Source organism: Equus caballus, chromosome 12 (assembly GCF_041296265.1).
Source record: "Equus caballus isolate H_3958 breed thoroughbred chromosome 12, TB-T2T, whole genome shotgun sequence".
NCBI lineage: Eukaryota > Metazoa > Chordata > Mammalia > Perissodactyla > Equidae > Equus > Equus caballus.
The window spans coordinates 17273358-17294461 of NC_091695.1; the positions used below are offsets into that span (position 1 = coordinate 17273358).

At 35.6% G+C, this 21104-nt stretch overlaps 1 protein-coding gene and 1 pseudogene across 20 annotated transcripts in view; both read left to right on the top strand.

Moving 5' to 3' along the window:
* Positions 1 to 21104, top strand: part of OR5W1G (olfactory receptor family 5 subfamily W member 1G) — a 180376-nt gene that overhangs the window by 121858 nt on the left and 37414 nt on the right. For 10 of the 20 annotated variants that reach the window (XR_011423910.1, XR_011423909.1, XR_011423912.1 and 7 more), the window contains one exon: positions 17235 to 17454. The exons of the other annotated variants lie outside the window; for them this stretch is intronic. The gene's annotated coding sequence lies outside the window, so the exon portion shown is untranslated. The remainder of the gene's footprint in view (positions 1 to 17234; positions 17455 to 21104) is intronic. 20 annotated transcript variants of the gene reach the window in all.
* Positions 4679 to 9371, top strand: LOC138916628 (olfactory receptor 5W2-like; annotated as a pseudogene).

Sequence of the window (21104 nt, forward strand, 5' to 3'; positions counted from 1 at the left end):
TATTAGTCATTTTCCATTCAAGTAGACTTTTATCTGGAGGTATGTAACACATTTCATAAAAAAGATCTGAACTCAGAATAGGAGTTTGATGATGATATTATGTCTTATGAATATTTACAAACTTTAAAAGCAATTGCTAGGTGTTAAATTATGTCCATAAATGATGTTTGATTTGAATTCAGGATGCACCTCTCTGATTTGCGTAGGAAATCTTAATATATCTTCTTACTGTTTTTTTCTGCCATATTTTAGCAAAAAGTTTATTTTTAGTTTGCACAAGCGTGCACACATACATGGAGCACTATATAGAAAGTGTTCCATAGGTGTGTGTGTGTGTTTGTGTATGCTTGTGCACGTGTGTGTGTGTACATGCTATAAAATTGACTATAAATATTATCCCTACCAATTATTAAGCAAAATTGAACGAATACTGTAACAGTTGCTACAGAAACAGGATACCAAATCTAATACAACCAATCTTCTTCCACCTCAATTCAATATGTGTGTCCATGCATATAGAAACACACACACACTTAAAAAGACTGCATACATATATACACATACTGGGTTGTGTTCCTGGAGGGTAAACAATGTGGCTTACTGATATTATTTTTTCTTTTTAGGCCACATGATAAAATTGCCATACTATATACACATCAGTGTTCTGGGGACACTTCTCTATCCCCAACGTTCCTCATGTTACTAGTTTACCATTGAATATAACACGTATCTGAACTGCTATTGCAGTATCACTCATATCTTGTAAGGAGTTAATAAAATAATTGTTAAGGAAACTTAAGTGCATCATGCATTCTTATTTATAGAAATTCTTGTTTTGACTCACTAAACAGAGAGGAAACTATAAGATGAATAGTGATAACTTTAATATTTGTGAATCAGCCGTCATTGTAAAAGTGAATGTATACCACAGGTGTAAGGTCAGTACATTTTTCCCATTGTCCATTTCCAAAATTGTTAATAGAATCCAGATATTCTTGCAAACCACACCTATTCTCACTATTAATGCAATTTAGGGTTGATTTTAGGTACTCATCTCAGAATGTGTTAGGCTTTCATTCGTTGCTTTTGGGATTTCTTCATAGCCATTTAGTACTGGAAATTTTAGTTTGAACTTTCTAGACCAATTAGTTCTGCTAAGGAAACTTAGAAATAGAAAATTTGGATGGTATTCTGATGAATCAAAGACAAAAAGATAGTTAAAGAATTGAGTCTAGAAACAAGCTTCCTTTTTTTATAGAACATATATATCTGTGTGTGTGCATGAAAAACTACATGATAGTAAAAATAAATGCTTTCTGAAATAAAGTTTCTCTCTGGTTATATTCTCTCTATACTATTCTGGTTGTGTTTTACTGTATAAACATTGCATGGCTTAAAACAGTGATCATTGGTCAATTATTCTATCTTCCTTATGTTGACTGGGTCACAATGAAGTATTCAACTGAAAGTTGAGACAGGCTATAAGGTCTTTCATAACTGGCACCAGGATGAGAATGCCTAGAAAGATCGACTCACCTGGTACCCTTCCATGTAGGCTCAGAGTCGGTCATATGGTTTATCCAGAAGGATAGTTGGACTTCCTACTTGGAAGCTCTCAACAGAGACATATAGCATTTCTGCTTACTTCTGTTAGTCAAAGTGGTTGAAGAAAAGCACAAGTTCAACAGGAGGATATCTAGGAACTATGCCTCTAAGGAAAACGGTGTAATGATGTGTGCAGTCGTCTTTAATTGCCCAAACTATCATAGTCCATTGCAGAACTTTGAGGTTTCCCCTTCCAGATTCTTTTATTAAGAGTTTTTAACACTTTAAGTAAATACATGAGAAAATGTGCAACCTTTTTATTCTTTGTTTTGCACATACTTACAAAGCCACTGAATGAAGCAGCACTGGAACAGCAACCACATAGAAGGAAGAGCGACAGGCGTTTCAATCGTTATTGTGTTTGTGAAAGCAGAGTTAGCTCTGGGACCTTGGGAAGTAGCCCAGTCACACCAGATTCCAAGATGGATAATCAAGGTTTAAGAAGTATGGAGAATTCCATTGTCATCTCTTGGGAAGTATTTGGGGAGGATATGAAATTCAAACTTACTGCTATTCTCAATTACTTAAAGAACTATTATGGATAGTAGCAAACTAAATGTATCCCAGAAAAATGATTATCCATGGAAAAATTTTTGACTGAATCATCCCTACACATAGGAACTATATTAGCAGATAAAAATTCCCAAAGCTAGTGTATTGCTATTCATACTCCAGCCTCCACTTCAAGAAACTTAAAATATTTAACATTAAATATTTAGGGTACAATTACCTTTGCAAATCCTTGTTCTAGGGACTTTGGGGAATATAAAATTAAAAATTGAATGTATTTGTAAACCCTTAAATGTAATAGAGATTTTTATATGAATAAAATAAACATAATTAAAAAAATAGTCTACTAAATGTAGAGAATGTGATAGAGTCATAAAATCAACAAAGTGTGGATGGATGAGATGCATTTTGGGGATTGGAATGAGACAATGCTTGTTGAAGAAAGTGACCTTTATAGTTTCCATTGACAGGAATGTTTAATCATCATTATTAATACCAACTAAAAAGTAGAGAAGACCTAAATGGCCATTAACTGATGAATAGATAATGTGCCACATTCAAAAATTGAAATATAATTCAGCCATATAAAAAGAAATTCAGAAACTGCTAAAACATGGATGAACCTTAAAAACACTATGCTAAGTAAAAGAAGACCACTAATAAGAATAAAACACCCCGTATAATATATAATGCCAAGATATGAGCTACCCAGTATAGACAATCTCCTATAGTCAGGAAGCAGATTGGTGGTTGCCAGGAGTAGTGGGGAGGCAAGAAGGGGAGTTGCATGGTAATGAGTATGAGTTGCTTACTAAGATGAGGAAAAATGTTTTGGAATTAGATAGTGGTGATGGCTGCACAATTTTGTGAAAATACGAAAACTAAAGGAGTGCATACATAGAAAGGGTAAATTTTATAGTATATAAAATTATGTCTCAATAAAAATAGTAGCATCAAAGAATAGCAATATTCCTAAATGAGGTGGTGAAAGATAATGCTTCAAAAATGAGAGAAACAAAATGAAAAATAGAAAGGCGATGGAAATTACTAAGTAGAGGATCATTTTGTATTTTATTGAATTGCTGCTTTGACTGGAGACAGAAAGTATAGATTCAGTGTCAATGTCAAGCTCAACAAAAAAGTAATTTTCACTTCTATTACTGTCAGATGAACGTGTTGACAATAGTGAAGAAATAAGCTTCGGTTTGTGCTAAAGTTGTTGCTGTACTCACAGGGGAAAATACAGAACAAGGAATATAATTAATCCCATGTTAGCATACACTGAAGCCTGAGGGTGGAAGCTTCAGAGATTTAAGTCCCAAATGCTACCTGGTAAAATGAAATGCCATCTGCCTACTTTTCAGCTACCTGTAGTGAGTACAGAAAGCACTGCTCCTCTCAGGTAGGTTCCTGAGTCTCCAAATTTAAGAAATAGAGGGGAAATTTTTGAAAAAAGAGAAATTTGTAAATGATTGACTTTACGTCTGCTTACACAGTTTAATAAACTGAGCAACCTATCATCAAAAAATTATATTTTTTCTCAGAACTGAACTGACTGAAATTATTAGGATCCACAAAATAACATTTTAATGATTTTATTTTAATCTAGGGTCACAGGAGAACTGTTTATCACTGGGGAAGTATGTACATGAATATAAGTTTTTTTGTTTCAGAAATAATTTAGGTACCACATTACAAATAGAGACATGCATACTCACCTCCATGTGAACCACATGCTATATTTACTTAACTCTAAGAAAAAATAAATCAGCAACATTCCTATTCTCATATATCAACAAAGACATATATACATGCAAACACATGACATACACATAAATATACACATCCATAAAGAAGAGAAGCCTATATGTCTCAGGAACGTTTATTGTCCCTCATCCTGTTTACATTTTTAAAATTTAAGCATCTATAGAAAAACCAAAGAGATGCAAATGCACGTGTTACATTCTATCATTCTCACTTCTTTTTAGCACTTTTCTTTGGTCAAGAGGGTCATCTGTTGGCACCAGACAACTCCCACAAATAGGGAATGAGTATTGTGACAGAGTAATAACAGATTTCTAGAGGAAAGGTTTAATGCTTATTTCATGTCTCACCAAAAACTAAAGGTAAAAGAGCAGGAACAGTAAAGTAATCATTTCATTATTATTAGGTAATGGTATTCATTGTTTCTAGAATTAACATCAAGTCTTTTAAGCCAATCATATTTTTTGAGGAACATAACAATGGTAATCATTTTTTGCTTCCATTTGACTATTTTCAGGCTTAGAAAATGCTCAGTCCTACATCTTACAACCTGGTCCCACTAACATTGTTGTCTCTTCCATATTATATTGAATGCAGAATTGTGATATTAATTCATCTAAATCTACTGCCATAGATAAGAAAGTTAAAGCCTGGAGAAATAAATCTTATACAAAATCACATAGATCATGAATGATATGTAATTCAGTTAAAAATTTTCCAATATCTGTCTCTATTTATTTTTTACCATTATCAAATATATAGCAATCCTTCTTTAAAGACTGGGTACATGACTGGATAATTTTTTGACTATTAAAAAACAATTATAGAAGGAAACTGTATTCTGCCTTTCAGATATATGTGGATGTCCAGAAAAATTAAAATGTATCTATCATTTTTTGGATTATTTCTTCATAAATTTAGGTAAGAACAAAGACGAATGGTTGGCGAAAATTGCTCCTCCTTGAATGGATTCATTTTCTTGGGAATTTCCAATAACGCTGGGATGAAAGTGATCCTGTTTACTATGTTTCTAGTTGTTTATCTCATTAATCTTTTGGGAAATCTTGGAATGATCATTTTAATTAGAATGGATTCCCAACTGCACACACCGATGTACTTTTTCCTCAGCCACCTCTCATTCTGTGACCTCTGTTATTCCACAGCAATTGGTCCCAAGATGTTGGTGGACGTATTTGCCAAGAACAAATCAATCCCCTTCCTTGGCTGTGCTCTGCAATTCTTCATCTTGTGTACCTTTGCAGATTCTGAGTGTCTATTATTGGCCGTGATGGCCTTTGATAGATACAAGGCCATTAGAAACCCATTGCTCTATGCAGTCAACATGTCCAATAGAGTGTGCTCTCTGCTCATGGCTGGGGTTTATCTCATGGGAATGGCAGATGCTTTGATACACACCACATTAACGTTCCGCTTATGTTTCTGTGGGTCAAATGAGATTAATCATTTCTTCTGTGATTTACCACCACTTTTCCTCCTTTCCTGCACTGATACACAAGTCAATGTGTTGGTATTATTCACTGTTTTTGGCTTCATTGAACTGAGCACCATTTCAGGGGTTCTTGTCTCTTATTGTTATATTATCATATCAGTCTTGAAGATCCACTCAGCTGAAGGGAGGTTCAAAGCTTTCTCCACCTGCACCTCCCACTTAACTGCTGTAGCAATTTTCCAGGGAACTATGCTCTTTACATATTTTAGACCGAGTTCTTTATACTCCTTAGATCAAGACAAAATAACGTCATTGTTTTACACCCTTGTGATTCCCATGTTAAACCCTCTGATTTATAGCCTACGAACAAGGATGTGAAAGAGGCCCTAGAAAAATTGAAAAATAAAAGATTGTTTTAAGTATGTATATTATGTGTACACACACACTCACATGCATTTAATGATTGCTGTTTTCATAAAATTATATAATATTATACAAGAGAGACATAATTTTCTCACATTTAAATAAATGAGTATCTGTATTTATTTGATCTGTATTTATGTATTAAATATCACTATGTTCTCTTTGCGCATCTAGATGCTTTGGAGTTCATGATGAATCCAGTAGTTTCTATACAAATGAATCCTATAGTCTAGAAAAATAAATAAACTTTAATTAACTAAAGACTCAAATAATTCATATTAAGGCTCAAAACTTTCATAAAGTAAAAAACTGGAGGTTAAAAATCTAGAAAAAATATCAAAATCTAGTCAGTAGAAGAAAAGCTTCCCTGGATGGAGATGAATATATGAATCGTCTTAGATCTAAAAAAAAAAAAGTGCAGTTTGGGGAACAGAAAGGATTCTAGGAAGAGGGTCTGACAGTTACAGAAGTCTTGAGGTGGCCGGTTTCGTAACATTTTAGCATTAAAGAATCCCAAGGATAGGTTATAAAGAGCCATGTAAAGTGCCTTGGTAAATTACATCATTGTGCTGTAATTATTTTATTTATTTTATTTTTGTAAAGATTGGCACCTGAGCTAAAATCTGTTGCCAATCTTCTTTTTTTTTTCCCCTGCTTTTATTTTCTCCCCATATCCCCTCAGTACATAGTTGTGTATTTTAGTTATGGTTCCTTCTAGTTGTGGCATGTGGGACACTGCCTCAACATGGCCTACTGAACAGTGCCATGTCCGTGCCCAGGATCTGAACTCTGGGCCACCGAAGGAGAGTGCGCGAACTTAACCACTCGGCCATGGGGCCAGCACTTGTGCTGTAATTATTTACTATCAGCTCCTCCATCGCTTCCTCCAGGAAGCTTCTCTTCCGTTCCTCACCTTTCTCAGCTCTAGTTAAATGCCTTTTTTCAGTTCACAGACAACTATCTCCTTTAAGCATTCTTTTAATATCACCCTGTTTATTAAATTAATGCCTCTAATATGAAATTGTGAACAATCTTTGCTCAAGGACTGAGAATTCCATCCCTGTTATCCAAAGCTCCTGCATAGTGTTTGGGACATCAAAAGGCAAAACAAACATGTATCCAATAAAGTAAAACTGTGCATAACATTTTTGACTGCTTTTATTAGTTGTCAGTAACATAAAATTAACTAAGTTGTGGTATGCAGCTTGAATATATATATATTTTATAACTTTTAGGAAAGTACATAAAGTGATTGTGGATACTAAAGTAATAGATCTGTAAAGACATACATGTTAATTACACTTGAAGTAAAGAGCATTTGTCTATGTGTGTTTTTGATATTTATCTATTTCATCTGTCTCTGTTATGACTTCTGATGGTTAAAGCACTGAATCCGCATGTTGAGACAACACGGATATGGTCATATATTTGACAGACCTTGGAAGACTCAAGGTCAGTCTTTATTATCCATTACAGCTATAGAAATCAACGGCCACTGAATGTCTTGGATTTTTTAGCTGCCACTGTAAAATGCCTTTGTGGGAAAACATTTCCAAATGGAAGTAAAGCCCAAAAAGATTCTCTGATTTTCTAAGGGACACTGTGACCTATCACGTAGTATTATGATGGAAAGCATCCTATGGACACTGTTTCTTTTCTTTTTTTTTTTTTGACAAAAGGCTTTAAGGATTTTCAGCTGAACTATATTTCCTCAATTAATACATACTCTGCTGGAATTGTTACTTATGAGTAGCAGCATGGTAGAAAACATTGTTTGAAATTTATTGTCTAAGAAAAATGGGATTTCCGTTGATTGCCGCTAATTTAGAGGATGTAAATATGTCATCTAATAACTTATCTCCCTTCCTTATGGCAAATATATATTGTAGAATCTGAAGACTGATTTTTATCTGCATATTAACAGTTTTATCAGAATGAGAGGGTTTGAATTAAAGACAAGAGAATTTTAAGCTCAAAACTGAAATTCCAAACTTAGAATTGACTGAATTAATTGCGGGCTTCCTCTCCCTGAATTTGTTAGGTTGAATAATACATTATAGGGACTATTTTTAGGAGATACATGACTGAAATAGATGCTTGGGCAGATGTCCTATAATGACTCTTTTATCCTGATGTTCTACATAAATAGGGAACACCACATCCAAAGCTTTTGATGTTTTCTAGCCTGTCTACTTCAATTTTCATCATCCTCTCCCCCTTCTTAGTCTCTCTACATCACATCCTTCTCACATGTCCCCAGTGACTGATGGAACATATTATTGTCCAAATAAAGCATTTTGGGGATTAAAGGGAAATCTTTAATGATGGTGAAATAGGAAGCTCCTGAGCTGCCCTTTTCCTGTGAACACACCAAATGAACAGCTACACATGGTACAATTTCGTCTGAAGGAAATCGAGAAACTAGCAAGTGACTCCTACACATCAGAAGAATGAAAAAATATCCATACTGAATTGGCTAGGAAAAACTAAGATAAATTGTTGTAATAAATCCAACCTGCAGCACAGGGACATACAATTGGAAGGAAACCTCTGACTCTCAGTTTCTCCCTCAGAAGTAAAGGGTTTGGACCCCAAAACTAGAGTCCCAACATCTAAGACTCTCAACAGAGGGGCAGATCTCCAAATCCTCTAGCCCTGAGAGCCAATGGGGCTTGTTTCCACAAGGCCCCCAAGAGTGTAGCAAATAAAAAAGTAGTTATTAAGAGAAGCCATAAATAGTTGCAGCTATCACACCAGAGTTCAGAGCACAGATAGAGGGCAGAAAAGCCTATCTCTAAGTCTTTCCCTGAATGGATTCTATATGCATACATTAAAAGCTGCTGCCTGAGGGACAAGCTGCTAATTTAGCATGCATCTTGTGGCTGACTGAGATCCTCCCTGGAGCCCAGAAAAACATGTGGACACCTCTGCCACTTTCTCACTCTTGCCCCCTCCAAGTCGCAAGTATATCCCTGGAAGGAGCTTGTACATGCATCTGCACCTCAGCTTTTGTGGCTGCTACTTGAGGAACATGCCCCCAAAAATCCCAGCTCTGATACCCAACAGAGCTTCCATTCAGAAATGCCACAGCAGTTTAAAATCATACCAAGCACACAATGATATGAAACTAGAAAACACATAGAAGAAGAAAACAGGAAAATTCACAAATAGGTAGAGAATAATTCTACAGCTACATCATAACAACCATCTTAGAATCAACTCGGCAAAGGGGAGAAGCAAAGCCTTCACTACACACACCTCCCGATTAGCCACTGTGGCTATATTTTATGGCACACTTCTGTTGATGTATTTGAGACCTAGCTCAAGTTACTCCATGGACACAGACAAAATGGCCTCCGTTTTCTACATAGTTTTAGTCTCTGTTAAACCCACTGATCTATAGCTTAAGGAATAAGGATGCGAATGGTGCCCTGAAAAAGTAATTAACACTAAATTATGTTCTGGGCGATTTCAGGTGTTCACATAAAAGTATTTATTTAAAGGTTTTGAGACCTAAAGTCCAAGGACTTTGACATGGATTTCTGTAGTCTCACCAGTACAATCTTCTGGATATTTCCTGTTACTTACCTTTATGCTTAAATTGAATGTAGAAAGAAGTCATGACTTATCTTACTCTTCTCTCCAAACCAAGGATGAGTACTAATAGGTTCACTTTGATTTTGCAAAAAGCATAGTTTTACACCTCTCTTCTTTGTTCATGGGTATGCCTCTGTGATATAAAATGGGCGTAGAAACTATGTCCCCATTTCTAGTCAACTTACCCTCATCAACATTCCAATTTGTCTTTAAACAATGAGTTTAATAAACTTGTTGAGACAGAAGGGAACGTTAGTGGGTTAAATTAGGTTTGGGTGCCTCCTTCCGATGCACTAGTGTCGCTCTGTAAGTGTAACATCATAACACTCAGAAATCTATAATTAGTAAATGAATAAATAAGAATAAAAAAGAAATCTCCTTCCCTCGACTAAAAGTTCCATAACGGCATGGCCCTTGGCTGTCTTGTTAACAATTTTTCTGCTTTGCTATTTACAATGCTCAGCTCCAAGATGCCATTTAAAAGTATTTATTGAATGAATGAATGGGAGTAGCCTGAAAAACTGATGGAAAAATGAACTTTTTAAAATTTACCAAGAAAAGAACTACTTTCTTTAATTTTATTCAAGTACGTTCATTTTAGATTATATCCATCTGCACTTGCTATCTTTTGGTCTTGGCTGAAATAAGAATCTGGGACAGAGATTCTTCGATTTAAAAATCTTCTCAGAGTACTCTGCAACATTCTTCCTCAATTACATCAACAGACATCCCCAGGATCAGCAGCTCTGGATTTGTATTGCACCCCACAGTCTTCACTTCAGCCTGTGGATTTCCCTTCTTGCCCTCACTCAGGAGAACAGATTTGGTGCTATAGACAACTTTACAGAAACTGCTTGAATGGAAGTTAGTGGTAATGTATCTGGACCTTCTTTCTCAAAGGGAACTGGAGAAGAGGATTCCATTTCTCCTATGTGTTCCTAGCATTATACTAGTTAAAATGAAAAAAGAAAACTTAAAGTGCCCAATTGATTATATTTAAGTTGTTAAGGAAGAGTTATTGACATAAATATATGTTCCCAGGAAAAAGAATGAAAAGTATTTTTTTAGAGTTCCATTTCTAATGATTTATATTGGCTTTCTGTGTATCTGTGAAATAAACTGAAATCATATTGCAAGCAAAATTTTAATAGTGGTCGTTGCTGAGTGGTTGGATGCTTGGTAATCCTGCAATCTATTCCAAAATCTTCATTAAGTTAATTGAATATGTTGTTCACGCTGTAATCAAGTGGTAATTAATCCAGTTGTGAAAAACATAACACAATTTTAGCTTCTCAAGAGTATTCACTTTATTTTAGGTTGTCGTTATGAAAGGAACATGGGAACACTCTTTCCGGTTCCCGGGAGGAAAGATCAATGGGCTATACAGGTTTTTCATTCAGGTCGTCTTCCCTAATTTATATATCTCTTTAGAGTATAAAATGTGCTGAGTGTTATACAGTCAAAACATAATAGGAATAAAAACACATATTAGAACATGCAATTTTTAGCAAGTAATTTGTCTTATATTACAAATTGAACAGTTTTAGACAAAAATATTTAATTTTCTCATAAATATTTTCTTTTATAACCTTAAATGATTTATTTGTTTTTCATAGAATATGTCACACACCAGGACCTATCAACCACTGTCCAAACCTCTTTCCAACTCAATGTACTTTATTAAAAATACATTAAATATATTCATATCTATAAAAATTAAGCATATTTTATGTAAAATTAACCTCATTGGCCATCTTTCACATAAATGTGTAAGGAAAATATATTCTTCTTTTCCTTTACCTTTTCGCTTAAAAGCTTTGACTTAATAGCCTTTACAGATGGTTAGGAAAGCAGAGTGTTTTGTTTTTGTTTTTTATTCATTTTAGGAAAATGATAAAGATGGGAAAGAGTCTACAGTAGGAACTAGACTTTGAAGTGAGACAGTCCTGAGTTCAAATCTATATAATATCATTTATCTGTTAGCTCTGGGACCATAGCCAACTAATTCCCTATCAGGGAGAAAATCTCTGATGCTAAAAGAAAAGAAGGAATCATTCATGGCATCATGTCATGAACTGAAGTCTCCAGGATCCGTCTTTGTCCACTTTAGAGCCTGCTCACCCGATCTGTCAGAGTCCAGGTGCAGATCCCAGCCTCCAGTCATGTTTGGAGCTCTCAGCCAACTTACTCTAGGATTTCTTTTTCCTGACCATGCCTTCACTCTTGGTTAGAATTGAGCATGTTTCTTCACAGTTACCCATGTTGGCCACACCATTCCAACTTCTAGACCAGATGCTGTTCTGATCGAAGGTTAGGACCCCACATTGCCATGAAATGAGCTTATAAAGTCAACCTCAGAGTTATTCATTTTATGTTATTCTGTATGGTCCTATCTCAAGGGCCATGGCTGAAATGGTACACTTAGCTGAAAAGGAACAAACATCCTCCTATTGTGATGATCCCATGCACTTCAGAGAATATTTTCTGCTCAGTACTTAGGAAGAAGTGTTTGGTTCTCATCACCCTCAAGCTGCCATTCTGTTCTTCCCTATTGAAAACTCACACTCACCAGAGCCTTAGTTCACCACTGATCTGGATGGACAAAACTCTTCTGGTCAAGTTGGTTCCACTGTGGTAAATGGAACTGTGGCCTAGAGTTAGAACCCAGCATATCTTATTATTGCCAGAGGGTTTTAATCTCTAGTTCATTCTTTTTCTCACTACTCAAACTCACTTTTGTGTTAGGACTTTAACTTTAGACTTTCCAGCCATACCTTCTCTATGGGTCATGTCCTAGAAGCTGACCAAACTATCATTTCACCATTTGTTGGTTTCAGTTCCCATCTCTGCCTCTCAGAGGATAGCCTCCCTCTGAAATTTTAGTTGTTTGCCTAAATAAAGAGATTTCAGACTGAATATATTCTTGAGAAAATATCCGAAGAGCTATACTTTTATATAGTTGATATTTGCAAATTGTTTTTTGTTGTTGTTGTTGAGGAAGATTCACTCTGGGCTAACATCCATTGCCAATCTTCCTCTTTTTGTTTGAGGAAGGCCCTAGGCTAACATCTGTGCCAATCTTCCTCTATTTTGTGTGTGGGTCACCAACACAGCTTGGCTGATGAGTGGTGTAGGTTTGTGCCCGGCATCCAAATCCATGAACTCAGGCCACGGAAGCACAGCATGCCAAACTTAACTACTATGCAATGAGGCTGGCCCCTGAAAATTGTTTTTGAAAAAGTCGCTATACTTGAAGATATCTTGCAATAGTCATGTGTATATATATTACCCCTTTGGAGATGATCCAAAAATACTAAAAGAGAAAAATATAGTTCCTGCCTATTACTGGCATATAATCTAAATTATACACAAACCATAGTAAACATACTCATGTTTATTTCATAAAAATTTACTCAGTATCTATACTGGGGAAGATAGTATGATAAAGAGGCAAGGAATCAAATCAAGAATAATAATTAAATAGCAAGCATAGTAAAGGAATAGAACAGACACAACTAACTGCATGATTAGACAGAAAATGCTGAGAGTCTTAAAAGAAGCACAAGAGATTCTAGTGAGGTTTATAATTTGAGATGTTGTCTATAATTGAATCAGCTGTCAGGAAAAAATCACACAGGAGCTGATATTTAAGGAAGAGTTTTTAGAGTGAGTAGAGTTTGAACAGCTAAGGTACAGTGTGCATGTGTTCACATGGAAACAATTAATGGAAAATGAGTCTCAGTGAATTGTATTTATTTCCTTTCACAAAAAGAGAGTTGTGATATATCAATGGTCTAGTCAATATTGGGAGTAATTGTGGTAAAATTTAGGCTAGGGAGAGAGAAGGAGTAAGAATCTGAAATATAGAACATTATGTGCACGGTAAATCTACTTATGGAATAAATATTTAAAAAATCAACTTTATTTTTTAATCAGTTCCCTATTAATAAACATTTAGATTGTTTGAAAAAATTTGCTGCTGCAAACTATGATGTAACAAATACTTTTGAATGTAGTGAACTTTTATAGATTAAATTCCTAGAAGAGAATTTCTAGTTTAAATGGCGCACAGATATTTAATTTTCATGTGTTAGAAAAATTATCCTCACAGAAAATGTTAGAAGTTATCCTCTATAGACAACAATAATTTACACTTCTACCAACAATGAAGGTGTGTTATAAAAATTTCAACTTTAAAATGATGAAGAATTAAACATAATACAGATGATGTGAGCAGGCCTGGTTCAGACATTAGATTCTGACCCTAATCTGTGGTTGAGACCTCATTACCTACAGAATTGGGGAACATTCACACTAAACTGGTTTTTTTCATCAGTTAGAATCAAAGGCCAAGGAACAGAAAGGTTGTAAAGTTGTCAAGCTTCGTTTCATACTTTAAGAAAGCAATTGTTGGCTAATCAATTTCCTAAAGGCATTTTTGACATCTTTGTTCCTTAGACTGTAAATTAGGGGGTTCAGCATAGGTATAATCAATGTATAGAACACAGAGGTCACTTTGTCCATATCCAGTGAATGACCAGTGGTAGGCCACAAATAAATGAAGATCAGGGTACCATGGTAAATAGTGACCACGGTCAGGTGGGAAGCACAAGTGGAGAACCCCTTTCTTCTTCCCTCAGCAGAGCCTGTTTTAAGAATAGCTGCTATGATGCAGACATAAGAGAGAAGACCCATTAGAAGGCAGATGGTCTCCACCAAACTAGCAAAGACCACCAGAACAATGTCATGTATGTAAGTGTCAGTGCAGGACAGAGATAAGAGTGGGGAGATATCACAAAAGAAATGGTTAATTTCTTTGGAGCAGAAAGACAGATGGAAGGTGTTAGTGGTGTGAATAATTGAGCTCATGGTGGCCCCTAAAAATGCTCCAATTGCAAACTGGCAGCAAATCCTCTTGGACATAATAACAGTATAAAGCAGGGGGTTGCAGATTGCTATGAACCAGTCATAAGCCATGGCAGCCAAGAGGAAAGACTCCATGTCAATGAAAGAGCAGCAAAAATAAAACTGTGTGGCACAGCCATTGTAAGAAATGGTCTTCTTATCGGAAAGCAAATCCACAAGTAATTTGGGGGCAATGAAGGAGGAGGAACACGAATCTATGAAGGACAATATGCAGAGGAAAAAGTACATAGGGACGTGCAAGTAGGAACTGATTGTGATTAATAAAATCATCCTAAGGTTCCACATGAGGGTAACAGAGTAGATGAAGAAAAACACAGCAAAAAGAACACTCTGAAGTTCTGGATGGTCACTAAATCCCAAGAGAAAGAACTCAGTCTTCGCCGTGCAGTTCTCCACCTCCATTCTCTGTGGCACTCCTAGACTTTGAAATTGTGGCAGAGTAATCATGGCAATATTAATAATCATCTCAATTTTAACAAAAAATAAAAATAAAATGATCGAAATAAATAGAACAGTAATTCTAAACCCACTTGGGCATCCTGATAGCACCTAGACATATCCAGAGTTAGAGTAATATAATGCATAGGTTTCACTTTTATTTTGTTAATTTGATAATTTGCTATGTCTGTGCCTTAAAGCTCTTGTTTTCACATCAAATGGTACCACCATCAAACCAGCTGCTGAATTCTAGACCTGGGTTTCACTCTTACTTTCTTCAACTCTCTCATCTTCCACCAATGTCAAGTGATGGTGGTCAACCATACTACTAAAGAGCAAAGTCTTCATAAATGGCCTTTTTTTCCCATTTGTGTTGTTTTTGTTTATTTCCAAAACAAATAAAACCATTGCTCTTCCAAGTGAAGCCTTGTATAGACAGAGGAGCAGAAGTTCTGAATTTCTTATCTTGAAATGTGGCTTTGCCTCTGAGGAACAAAGGAAGTCCTTAGAGTTTTTTGAAATCCACTAATAAAACAGAAAGAAGAACAATTGTGATTTAGTTATGTAAGTGACTGAATCATAACTCTGTCACTCAGTAGTTGTGAAACCTTGGGCAGGCTAATTAATCACTGAGTTTCACTTTCACCATCTATGATAGGATAATGTAGTACCTTACTCGTCAAATTATAATTGTTAAATGACTTTTTTCTTACAGCCTCAATATCATCGCCATCTTGTTATTTCACTGTTCTGATGTTGGAAATATAACAGTTGTGAGTCAATGCAGTCACCTATTTTATTCTATATGGAAATGTGGCTGATCTCCAAGGTTTACTTTTTTTTGTCACTGCCATTCCGTTACTTAATTTCATCCCTCTTTTTCCTCAGTTGAACCTCATAATTGGCCTCCTTCCCTCCAGTCAATCCTCACTCTACTTTCAAACATGCTAAAAAATCTATCCATAAACCACTGCAAGAGTTATATATATAAAATAGATTTTGTATTATGTTTCCTTCTTGCTTAAACTCTTAAATGATTCCATGTCCTGTACAAGCTCAACTTTTAAATACCTTCAGATTTGACATGTATTTCCATTTTCTATCCATATCCTCCATCTCAGAACCTGATCTAACAACATTACAAGAGTCTTACCCTCCTGCTCTTTTCTCAATTTGTTCCAGGTTTTCAATAAAACGAAATGTCTTTACTAAAACTTTGCATACATTTAGAGACACAGAGAATAAAATATAAATACCATAGAAATTGTGGATTCTGCATTATTACTCAAAGTTTATTTTCTACCTTTCTTCTGTTTCTAGGTAAATTAATTGAATCTGGGTAAATGTGAATATCTGGCATTAACATATTTTCATCTTGTAATTTTCAATGGACTTTCATATCTAATTTAATTCTCATAGCCTTTTCAAATATGTTAATAATTCACTATCTCTCAATTATATTGAAAAGAACTTGATTATTTCAGGCCATTTAGCCAGTCCAGGGTTGCATAGCTCGGCAATCAAAGAGCGAGGGCCAGAGATTGGAAATTCTGCGTCACTGGGCTAGAGCACTCTTCAATAAACAATTCCTTCTAAGAGATGGAAATGTGTCAGAGATGGTGAAACTTAGGAAGAAGATTGGAGTAAATAATATTATTTTCCAAAATCTCAACGTGCCAGATTTGATATAAGGATATCAGTTTAAAACTAATTTCAATTTTCATTTAGTGCATGAGTTAGTACAGGCAGGTTTACTTCTTTCGACACAGTAATAGAGACAGTATGTTGTGATGATTAAAAGCATGGACCCTAGAGTCAGACTGCCTGAGTTTAAATTTGGATCTATCACTTAATATTTGTAGCACTGTAGCAAAATTTCAGTAGTTCTATGGTTTCATTTTCTGATATGTAAATTACATTTTATAGGAACATTGCCTGCAGGTAATTATGAGGATTAAATGAGCAATTACACATAAAATATTTTGAAGAGTGCTCTTCACATAGCAAACATTCAATAAATATTAAGTATTATTATTCAACCATTGAGAAAAGTTTGAGCTTCCTTAGACATTAGTATTTATTATTTTATTATCAACCGAGTTTCTCTTTTTGCTCTAAAAAAGGGTTAATTAAAAAAAGAAAGCATCATTGAGCTACTCCAACTCTTTTGGAGTTCTCTTTTGCTGAAATATATGTGGCTTCCTCCTTCGAAACTATCAATTGTCATTGAGTGACCGTTCATCTATACATGTCTACAAATATGAGACATAAAATTGTCAGTTGATCTGGGAGTGGAGCAATGGCCACTGCTGTGAAGGTGAGGGAAAGATAAAATTATATCCAGCGATTACTGTGCCATCATCTCTTTTGATAATTATGAAGAATAACTATTAAAAAGTAAGCATCAAAGAAAATCTTATCTTAGGGACTATGCTTAAATAAGCTTGGGATCTGAGTCCTAGGGAACAATCACTTCTTTGTGCAAGCTGTTTTCTGCTAAACCCCTTATTTCCAATCACAGAATTAAAGGCAATAAAGAAATCAAATTATATGAAGAATATTTACCTGTAAGAATCTTTCAAGGATGTTACACACTTCAAGACTGAAAGAAACTTTCAGGATTCAAAAATGAAATATGAAAGCCAAATGGAACACTGGAAGGAGAAACGAATAGAAGAAACAAAAAATTAAGTGGAGTCCAAAGAGGAGCCAAAGAATCTGTTCTTCTATGCAATTTTCAGGTGAGAATGAAAATTTCTGAAAGAGTTCAGAAAATTAACATATTCCTGCAGTAAGTTCTCTATATTGAGCCCTAGTCACTGCTTTTGAAACTTGTTTTCTATTCCTTTAAAGCCAACCCCCTAGTCGCACCCTAGTCTTTCTATTTGTGTTGATAACTGTTCACTCCAATGCATTGCCATAAGATAAAATAAATATTATGATATACAAATTGGGTCAGCTTTAATTTATATTTAAACCTACCCAACTTTTAAAAAGAAATAGTAGATAATGAGAATTGTGTTTGTGTTTAGATTCCAAATCAGAATCCAATAATACTGAGGATTGTCTTAAGAAGATCATGTGTTAAATGTGCTTTTTTTTGTTGTTGCTCTTGTTTTTGTTTTTGTTTTTTGAGGAAGATTAGCCCTGAGCTAACATCTGCTGCCAATCCTCCTCTTTTTGCTGAGGAAGACTGGCCCTGAGCTAACATCCATGCCCATCTTCCTCTAGTTTATATGTGGGATGCCTACAACAGCATGGCTTGCCAAGCGGTGCCATGTCCGCACCCGGGATCCGAACTGGCTAACTCTGGGCTGCCAAAGTGGAACATGCGCACTTAACCACTGTGCCATGGGCCCAGGCCCATCTTGTTGCTCTTGTTTTTGTTGAAAATACCTTGAGGACAAAAAGTGTCATTCTAGGCATGTTCATTCTCAAAACATCAGTTTCTTATGTGTAAAATAATTGACTATAAGACGATGAACACTTAAAATCCTATCCAGCTCTAATATACTAGGATTATGTTAAGAACACTTACCAGATCACTTTCTTTCATTCACCTTCTTACTACACTGTTCTCAGCATCAGTTCATTGTTCACTGGAAAAATCTATTTTGACAGTTAAAGATTAAAAAATTGACCCATTGCTACCTTTTCTATAATCCATTTCGGCAGCCCTTTTGTGTTCATAGAATAAATTTGTGCCTCCCTTAGAAAGGCCATCATTCATTAGAATAATGCAAGATCTTTTATATTTTGCTTTGAGTCTTTTGAGATTAGCTCTCCGATCTCACATCAGATCCCAGGAACACACACACTAACGTCCAAATCCCAGGGGGAAAATGTATGTGAGCAATTAAACAGTTCTACTGAGGAGTTAGTTAAACAAAAAATGAAATGACATAATGTGTTTTTCTACCTCCTCAGGATGTCTCAAAGAAAAATACGTTTGGGCTTTCAACATACTAGATTATTGTATATAAAATTGGATTATGATATTTGCTATCTAGTTAGATTTAACCAACTCAAAGCAATTTATCAAACTATCAGGATATTCTATGTGATAGAATGGTGGAATAAACTGGAAAGAAGAAAAAATGTATTTATCTAGGTATTGAGAATTAGAAGATCTTGAAAGTCAACATGTAAATGGAAAACCAATTATGAGTGAAGTTAATGACTCTGGTATGTGTTACGTGTGCATTTATGTTCAAATGGAATTCTGTTCATAAATGGATCAGAGAATCTTCATTCACTAAAGGCATTTACTCTGTAAATATGTTGTGCTAGGCAGTGTTCTAAGTACAAAACAGAGAAAAGGAAGATAAGTTGAACTCGACATTAGGAATTTTATCAAGTATAGAACAGTAAATGAAAGATGGTAGAGGAAAAAAAATAAGCAATTACATGGAGACTGGAAAGTCCCTGGTATGATTGGAGACTCAGAAATGAGATTTATAGAGAATGTGTTGACTAATGAAGAAAGGTAATACTGGAAATATAAACATATTATACAAAAATATGCATTTCCAGTTATGTATATATATGAGTGTGTGTTTATATTTACATATATTTATCTTGGCAAAGAGAGATATGAGGAGTTTTGAGATTCCATCTGTCCATAGGATAAATCTCAGCAGAAAGAAACTCCTTTTCCAATAATTCCAGCAAAATCCCCTAGTTAAGTCACTAGCTCACTACTGTCCACCCAGAAAACAATCAGTGGGTCTTTTGATGACTGGCCATGAACACTTCCCCAAATCCCATTAAGTGCAAAGAAAGAGACCCATCAAGCATAGGAAAGGTATGGTCCTCACCCGAAAATTGAGATGCTAATAGTAAGAGAATGAGATAAACATATCAACCCCTATATTTTAAAAGTAAGGGAGTGACCAGATTATATGCGTAAAACAAAACCACTTAAAGAAACACAAAGAAACCTTTATGCGGCTGATTTCAGACATGTTTTGAGGAGCACCCAGTGCACCTTGATTCCTCCCAGACAACTAGAGGTGTTACCTATGAAGTGACATTTGGAGGGAAAGACAGATCTGCTATGTCAAGTTTTTTGTGAAGCTGAATGGAAAGCATCCACACTTTGTGCTAATAAAACAAAACAATCAGTCTTTAGATATGAAAAGTGTGTCTATCTCTCAGCAGGACATGGGTACTCCTAGTTATCCATGCTAAAGTGGGGGGAATTTTGCGTCGCTGAAGCCCTCAGATCCAAGGTCTCTGAAAGGGACATTGTAGATTCTAGAGAGAGATCAAACTGATAACTGACTAAAATGTGAGCACCTGGATAGCTGAAAATGCTTCTTAAACATAGGAAAATTTAATACTGAAGGCTCCTCTGAGGAGACTAGAGCTCCAGTATATTGATGCTTTCTAGTCCAGTGACTCCACACTCAGGTGAGTTTGCTTTCTATAAGAGTTTTGACAGTGTCTGGAGACGTTTTTGCTTCTCACAAATGTGGGGAGGGGTGGTCCTGATATCTAATGGGTAAAGGTCAGGAATGCTACTAAACATCCTATAGTACACAGGAAAGACATCCACAGCACTAAATTGGCTCAAAATGTCCACAGTGCTAAGGTTGAGAAATCCTGTTCTAGTTGAAGGACCAAAGGTGAAAGACGTTTCTCTTAACTTCACCCTAAAATACAAAGTATCATGGGTGGTATGGTAAATCTCACCCCACTTAAACATTGGAAAACCAATATAGAGCCATAGTTTCATCATAAGCACAATATATTCCATTCATTTAGTCATTGCTTATTTATCTATTTAAAGAAATAATGAGTAGCTGTCTTCACCAAGGGATACTGGAATATTTCCAAATTATCCTTACCCTCAAAGATTCCTTTTTAAAAAACATTAATAATGGTACTTTTTATGGGACTGGTCCTTGAAGTTTTGTCATTATGTTTAAGTCCAATGATAACTCTCTAAGGCTAGCAGCTTATCCCCAGTTTATATTTCAGAAACTTGAGATTAAGCAAGTTTGTGTCTTCCTCAAAATAACTCATCTGGATATGAACCTGGGGTGAGGTGTGTAATCTCGAGTCCAGAGTTCTTCCTACTTCATTAAAGCAACAAGGACCTAAGTTGCATTAGTGAATCCAGCAAAAATATAGAAAATAGGGGCCGGCCCCGTGGCCGAGCAGTTAAGTTTGTGCGCTCCGCTGCAGGTGGCCCAGTGTTTCATCGGTTCAAATCCTGGGCACGAACATGGCACTGTTCATAGAGCCACGCTGAGGTGGCGTCCCACATGTCACAACTGGAAGGACCCGCAACTAAGAATATACAACTATGCACTGGGGGCTTTGGGGAGAAAAAATAAAAATAAAATCTTTAAACAAAAAAATAGAAAATAGCAAATATGAAATTAAA